The sequence below is a fragment of the Phragmites australis genome, chromosome 7 (genome assembly GCF_958298935.1).
Source record: "Phragmites australis chromosome 7, lpPhrAust1.1, whole genome shotgun sequence".
NCBI classification, from domain to species: domain Eukaryota; kingdom Viridiplantae; phylum Streptophyta; class Magnoliopsida; order Poales; family Poaceae; genus Phragmites; species Phragmites australis.
This window is the reverse complement of record NC_084927.1, coordinates 14,362,617-14,370,042: the sequence shown is the minus strand read 5'-3', so window position 1 is coordinate 14,370,042 and position 7,426 is coordinate 14,362,617. Positions and strand designations below refer to the sequence as shown.

The 7,426-nt window shown below is 53.0% G+C and overlaps 1 pseudogene; it reads left to right on the top strand.

The window, feature by feature from the left end:
- Positions 1 to 2,602: 2,602 nt before the first annotated feature.
- Positions 2,603 to 6,809, top strand: LOC133923449 (protein SMAX1-LIKE 4-like; annotated as a pseudogene).
- The last annotated feature ends 617 nt before the right edge of the window (positions 6,810 to 7,426 follow it).

The following is a 7,426-nucleotide window of genomic DNA, read 5'->3' as shown; positions in this document are numbered from 1 at the left end:
TGCCGCACTGCGTAGTCTCTGAATCAGAACTTCACTTTGTCAAGACTATCAAATAATATCCCCTTCTTTATCAACTCCTCCTCACTATCTCTTTCCTCTACCGTAGACATTAAGCCATTATCATATAGAGCTTTCTTGCTCAATGAAATATCCGTGAACCCCGGTACCTCAAGCACATTCACATGTACAGCCTTCAATGTCCTCATCTCCTGCTCCATGTAAATTCCATTCTACCAAGCCTCCTCCTCATCCTCGCCCGCTTATCCTTCCACCTAATGACCCGCCTGTCGTTGCTCAACACCACACATATTCTACTTCTTCTACCTCATCACCATCATCTTCGGCCTCACCGTCCGACGAAAGTATTGGAATGTGCCTCCTCATCCTAAAAAAAACTGTCGTCGAAGTTGTTCCTTACCCCAGCCAAATCAAAGTAATTCAAACCATCGACAACTATCTCCTGAACAGAGGCACGAGGTACCTTCAAAACAATAACATCGGCGAGTTTGGAGACACTGGTCACCTCTGTGACAATAGCGGTAATTTCCTGAGTCAAATGCTCGACAGGCTCCACTTCCTAGCTAATACTACCCAGCACATCTTGAACCGAGAGCATCAAGCTTCCCCCCATACCCACATCAACTACAACCTCCGCACAACAAACTTAAGAACTATTCACACAATCCTTGTACAGCTTTCAATGATTCTCCGACATCAACTCCATGGCAACATAGTGAGCCCTCCCACCCCGACTAGCATCAAACCTTCTACGTACGATAATATTACATGCATCCACATCAATATTCATAATTGACCTAACCCGAGCAATAATTTCATCAAAGCAAGACAAGTTCACAAATTTCAACATTTGCTCCCTCATCTTATCAAACTCCCTATTTGCATTAACCATACCACAACAAAACACACAAACAATCTGATCCATCTACACAAACCATTCAAATATTTCACATATGTAAAAATATTGATCACTATAACAAAAGCAAAACCTACACATAATCCATTTTAATCCATAAATCTCGTCATTTCATCACAACAATTCAAAATTACTCATATATATCGAAGAACATGCTTTGCTCATATACATTAAGCATAACATACAGGTTGGAGACTCAAATGATGGATATGCAAGCATGATAACTTATATGTTGTTCTATATAAATAATTGCATGCAACAAATTCTATATGTTAGACATGCATAACTATACATCCATAATACGATATTTGGCTTCCGATCTAACCCGAAACATACAAATTTTGATACATCATCTACAACAAAATCATAAACCCTAACTACTATTGAACTAAGAATGCAAGCCAAAAACACCAAAAAATCTTGGAAGGAATGGAGGAGCTACCTTCCTAGGACACGTTCCCGCAAAATCCCCTTTGAATCGAGGCCGATTGGTGGAGAAATAAGGGGATTCATCGGCGCTGCCACGGACCGTCGCCTTTGCTCGCACGCGGTTGGAGGAGGAAGAAGAGGTGCAAGAGAGAAGGGCCAACGCGGTCCTCTGTATGCAGCTGAGTCACGGCAAAGGGGTTGGCATGACAGATGGTCGCGTCAACCCCTATGGTGCAACTCAGGGCTGTCACATCGGCCCTGCGTGTAAAGGCACTAGAGTTGCGGCCAACGTGGCCACCTTAGTCACACAAATGCATTTGACTTGACTAAGTTGGGGAGTCACGCCATTCACTTTGGTGTGACTAAAGGGACTACTTGAATTTTCAGTTTCTCATGTGCTATTATAAAAAAATGCTAAAATAAAAAAATATCTGTGAGAGTGAGGCAGTGTACTACCAGGCTTTGTTTAGCAGAGTTTTAACTCTAAACATTCTCAGAGTTGGATATTCTTAACTCTATAAATTCATGTAGCTATAATTGTAACGGTAGATATATCGAGGATGTTTATATAAGACACCTTGTTTTTATTTTAAACTTAAAACTGATATTTAAATTATTTTATTTTAATCTATAATATCAAAATCTTATACGAAACTAAAAGATAAAATTCTATCAAATAAGATCTACATTGTGCATAGATCATTGGAGCTAGACAGCCACAACACTATAAAGTTAAAGAAAAGCAGCCATAAAAGGAGGCAGCAGCACTAGCAACCGGACATGATCCGCTGACTTTACCCATACTGTGAGTCGTTAGATTGGAAATAGATGAGCAAGATCCATGGATATCATTGCTATAGCAACTGGGCTACAGTAAAATAGCATAGAATTTTCCATGACCAATAGAGTGCTATATTAAAATCGTCTGATATAAGTGCACTGCAGCGCACCACGCATACTACTGTTCCTTTCTGCCTTTACGTGCGTAAAGGCAGAGGAACCGGATCCCAACCGACCTAGGCATGTACGCACACCTCCATTGCCAAGAAGAGCTATCTATTAGAGAGAGAAGAGGACGAGCTGCGGTGCCTCCCAACGTTCGACCGAGGAAGGTAGGTAGGTGCTGGGAGTGAGGGAGGCATCTTCCCCTGCATTGCATTGCATTGTTGCGAGGGAGAAGAAGGCGAGAGAGACACAAGGGTTTGGGGGAGGGGTGCCGGGGTGGGGTGGGGTGGTGAGGGATGCGGGCAGGGGCCTACACGATCCACCAGTCGCTCACCGCCGAGGCGGCCGCGGTGCTCAAGCTCGCGCTCGCCCTCGCGCGCAGGCGGGGCCATGCGCAGGTCACGCCGCTGCACGTCGCGTTCGCGCTGCTGACCGGACCTGCCGCCGCGTGCTCGCCGCTCGCGGTGTTCTTCTCCTCCCCGGCGTCGTCGCAATGCGCCCCGTCGCCGGCGGCAGCGTACGGGCTGCTGAAGCGCGCCTGCCTGCAGTCGCATCCGGAGGCGTCGCCGGCCGCGGCGCACCCGCTGCAGTGCCGCGCGCTCGAGCTCTGCTTCAATGTCGCGCTCAACCGTCTGCCCACCCCCTCGCCGCCGTCGGGGGCGTCCTTGGCGCCGCCGTTCGCATCGTCGCTCATCCAGCCCAGCCCCACGCTCTCCAACGCGCTCGTCGCCGCGCTCAAGCGCGCGCAGGCCAACCAGCGCCGCGGATGCGTCGAGCTCCAGCAGCCGCCGCCGCAAACGCCTATGCCCGCCACCGCGCAGCAGCAGCCGCTGCTCGCCATCAAGGTGGAGCTGGACCAACTGGTCATCTCCATCCTCGACGACCCCAGCGTGAGCCGCGTCATGCGGGAGGCCGGCTTCTCCAGCGCCACCGTCAAGAGCAACCTCGAGGAGGAGAGTGCGCTCATGCCGCCCTCGTCGTCGTCGTCGTCCCCTCCTACGCTGCCGGCGGCCATCCCTCCACACTTCTTCGTCGACCCCAGCATTAGCACCGGCGGCAAAGGTGGCGGCTTCGGGTTGTGGGCTGCGCAGTTCTTGGCCGCGCCGGGCCCGGGCGGCATGGCTGCCCTGTTCTGCAAGGAGGACGTGCGGGCGGTCCTGGAGGTGATGGTCCGGAAGCAGGGGAGGCGCAGCAACCCCGTGGTGGTCGGCGACTCGGTGTCCATGGCCGAGACTGTGGCCGGCGAGCTGCTGCGGCGCCTCGAGCGCAGCGACGTTCCCGAGGAGCTCGCCGGCGCGCACCTCCTCAAGCTGCAGCTCTCCTACGTCCACATCCGGCTCATGAGCCGCGCTGACGTGGACGCCAGGGCCGCTGAGCTCCGTCGCAGCGTGGACGCCGTCCAGCTCCAGCGCAGCGGCGGGCTAGTGATCTTCGTCGGCGACCTGCGGTGGGCGCTCGACGAGGGGCCGCCTGCCGGCGGGACCGAGCACCACCACACCGCCTCGTCCTACAGCCCCGTGGAGCATATGGTCGCCGAGCTCGGCCGCCTCCTCGACGACCTCAGCGCCTCGCGCGGCCGCGCCTGGCTCGTGGCCACCGCGAGCTACAAGACGTACATACGATGGCAGCAGCGTCGCCGGCGGCCGCCGTCACTTGAGTCCGCCTGGGCCCTGCAGGCCGTCGTGGTCCCCACCGGTGGCGCCACGGGCCTGGCCCTCAACAATCTCCATTCCTCCACCTCGTCCTCCTCCCCAAGGTGAGTACTTTTCTACTTTACTAGCTACTAGCCTACTACGATACCTCTGCCCTGCCTGTGTCATATTCTGTCTCTGCTTGTGTTTGTATTGCATTCTTGGTCTCCTCCTGCTAGCTGCTCTGTTCAGTGCATGCTCACTGTTGCGGCATTGATGTCTTGGTGTCCAGAACAAGCAAATGGACGAGCTGGTCAGATCATACATGTTGCAAGAATCTCCCTATGAGCCAGCACATACTACACTAGTTCCTAGCAGCCATTAATGGGGAACCTCTTGTCATGTGAACAAACTAGAAGCTCGCAGAGTTGATCAGAGGAGGAAGAAGCAAAAAGAATGCTTGTTGTTGGGGGATGGGGTGGTAGCATTTTTCTTTCCCTGCCTCTGCTGGACTGCCGCAGAGATCCCATCAACTGAGCTGATCAGTTTCTGCCTGACAAAAAAAAGGGCTTCATCTGATGCAGCCACAGTGCCTAGCTGGCTTCCTGCTGCGCTCTTCTGGTACTCCAGTGCAGTGGCCAGTGGGTGGACGCGTCGGACTGATCCGATGCTGCGTTGCGACCATTTTCCTTGCAATGATGCTGCCTTCACAAGATCAATCACATTTATGTACAGGGAAAAAAAATCTAGTGATCAGATATATATCTGGCTAGCTTCAATTATATCGTTATCATTCCTTGCCCTATTCTTGCCTTCTTGGCTACCTTGCTCAACAAAAAAACTCATAACACCTATCTCTTATGCTAATGTATAGAAGGAAATTCGCAGAAAGTTATTCAATCTTTAAACAAAAAAAACATGAAACTTGGTATATTTGTTTTCTAATTTTGTGTGACAAGTACTGATCTCTCAGTTCTCATAATAGAAATTTTGTCATGGCCTTGTACTAGTGCTAGCTAGTGTGGATGTGCTTACATGGCTTTGTTTGTCCCTGTCTAGTGCGAGTGCAACACGGGTACAACCGGCCATGATGACACTGCAGCAGTTTACCCAGAGTCCTTTTGCAATGGCCACCGAGACGATGGCGTTTGCTCCGAGAGACAAGCAGGAAGAGAAGCTGGTGCTCTGCACCGAGTGCAGCAAGAACTACGAGAGGGAGGCGTCGCTCGCGAAGGTAGAGGCTGACGTCCAGGGCCCGCATGCCAGCCTCCCTGCCTGCCTGCTGCCGGACAGGTCACCGGCTTATCAAACACCTCAGAAGGCAAGAGAAACAGATCAGATCAATGAGTGCTCTTGCCATGCCCAAGATCCATCGATTTTAACAAGATAATGGTTTAACTGAGATTGTTTTTTATGATTTAGGACAAGTATCTGATCGAGCTGAAGAGGAAATGGAGCATGCTGTGCAGGAAGCTTCACCTGTGCACTGATCCGTGCTCTGCTCCATGCCCATGGTGGTCAGGCTCTTGCTTGTTGCCGAGCAGCCAGAGCAAGCCAAGCGTTGCAGGTTTCTTGGGCTTGGAAGGACTGATGTTGGACGCCAAGAGCAGGACAAGCCAGTGGTCGCCGCCGTCCCCATCGCCGCTGCCTCGGTGGGGCCTGAGCTTGCTGAGGAAGCCGGGGTGCCAGGGCGTGGGGACGACGCTCGCTCTCGGCAGCCTCCCGCTCTCGGACTCGGCGACATCCGACGGCCACGCACCAGGAAGCCATGATGGCTCCGCGGCGGAGCGTGAGCTGGAGCAGAGGCTGCGCAAGAATATCCCGTGGCAGCCTGGCGCCGTGGTCACACAGATCGTCGAGGCAGTTGCCGGCTGCGGTAGCGACGGTGGGAAGGGCATATGGCTGTACGTGAAGGGGAGCGACCACGCCGCAAAGCGGCGCGCGGTGACGATTATCGCCGAGACGCGCTGCGGCTCGGCTGATCGCGTCATCCACGCTGATCCGTGTAAGTTCAGCTGTGCAGAGTATTTCTGCTCCAATGTTGTCTCGAGGGCGTCCGAGATCAGTTGCAAGAAGTTGGTGCTCGTCATTGACAACGTGGAGCGTGCACCGCAGGACGTTGTCGACTGCCTCGTTGCAGCGTCGAAGAGCGGTTCCTTGAAGGATAAGTTCGGCCAAGAACTCGATCTCTCCGGCTCTGTCATCGTCTTGATAACATCAAAGTTCACGAGTGCAGCAAGCGACGTTATCAGCCTGCGGTTTCGGTCAGATGACGAGACGTCGTCCGTCATTCTCAAGAGGAATACAGAGTCACCACAGAGAGAATGCAAGCGGCCACGGCAGGACGCCGGGCGTGGCCTCGACCTCAACATCAACCTCTGCGCCGACTATACCGACGACGACGAAGACATTCCGAGCGACATAACCCACGAAGGTGGCCCCGACGAGCTCGAACACCCGCACGGCCTGCTCGAGTCCGTTGCCACCTGCGTCGTCACCATCGACAACGAAGGTCCCAACGGCGTTCACCACGCCACGGCTGGCATCCGTGCAAAGCTCGCCGGGGTCCTCGACCGAGCAGGGGTTCGTATTGCTGATGATGCAGCGTAGGCGCTTGCCACAGCGTCGGAACACTTCCTCGAGGAGGAGCTTGAGAGGTGGGCGGTGGACGTGCTCGAACCGGCGGCGGACGCGGCAACGGTCAAAAATGGCGGGAAGGTGATGGTGGTGCTGGGAGTGGGGCCTGGTGGTGGGCTCCGAGTGACAGGGTTCATGGGCTCCGTCCTTCCAAGTAGGGTCCATGTGGACTGAGCTCACCAATTTTTGCTCGCCCTTTTGGAGAACTGTGTTTGTATGTATGTAAAAGGATTGTGGGCTAGAAATGGAGAATTGTAGGGTGGAGTTATATGTCTTACACTCTTACTAATATAATGCATCTATTTAGCTGGTTAATTTACTCATTTTGGACGGGTTGGAACATCGGAATTTGGGAATCCACTAAGACTGAATGAGCCAAGAAATGCAATTTCTAATCTTGTGATTTTATTAATGAACTGACGGATAACAGTGAGCCTGGCACTAACATGGGATGGGACGACACACAAGAGTGACACGCACTGCACTGCAGGGGCACAATGCATGGCGCCGGGCATAACCTTTGACGGCGACGGGAGGAACGAATATCGCTGGTTCCGATGCGCGCGGCGAGAGAGACAAACCTTTCTTTCGCCTTCTTTCAGGGAACCCTTTTCTTTTTTTCTTTTTTTGGTTTTCTTTTCTTTTCCTCCTCGGATTCACTCGCTGATTTCACCGTGGAGTGGAGGACCGGAAGGGACGGGTGTCTTTTGGTTGGACGCGTTGCTTTCCGCTCCGCACTCTTCTTGCTTTGGACGCATGCACGCTCGAAAAGACAGCCTCGCACTGCCTTGGGCGCGCCGCCGCCGGTGGCATGTGGGAGACGGAAGTTGCAGGCACGCTATTGAGCCGC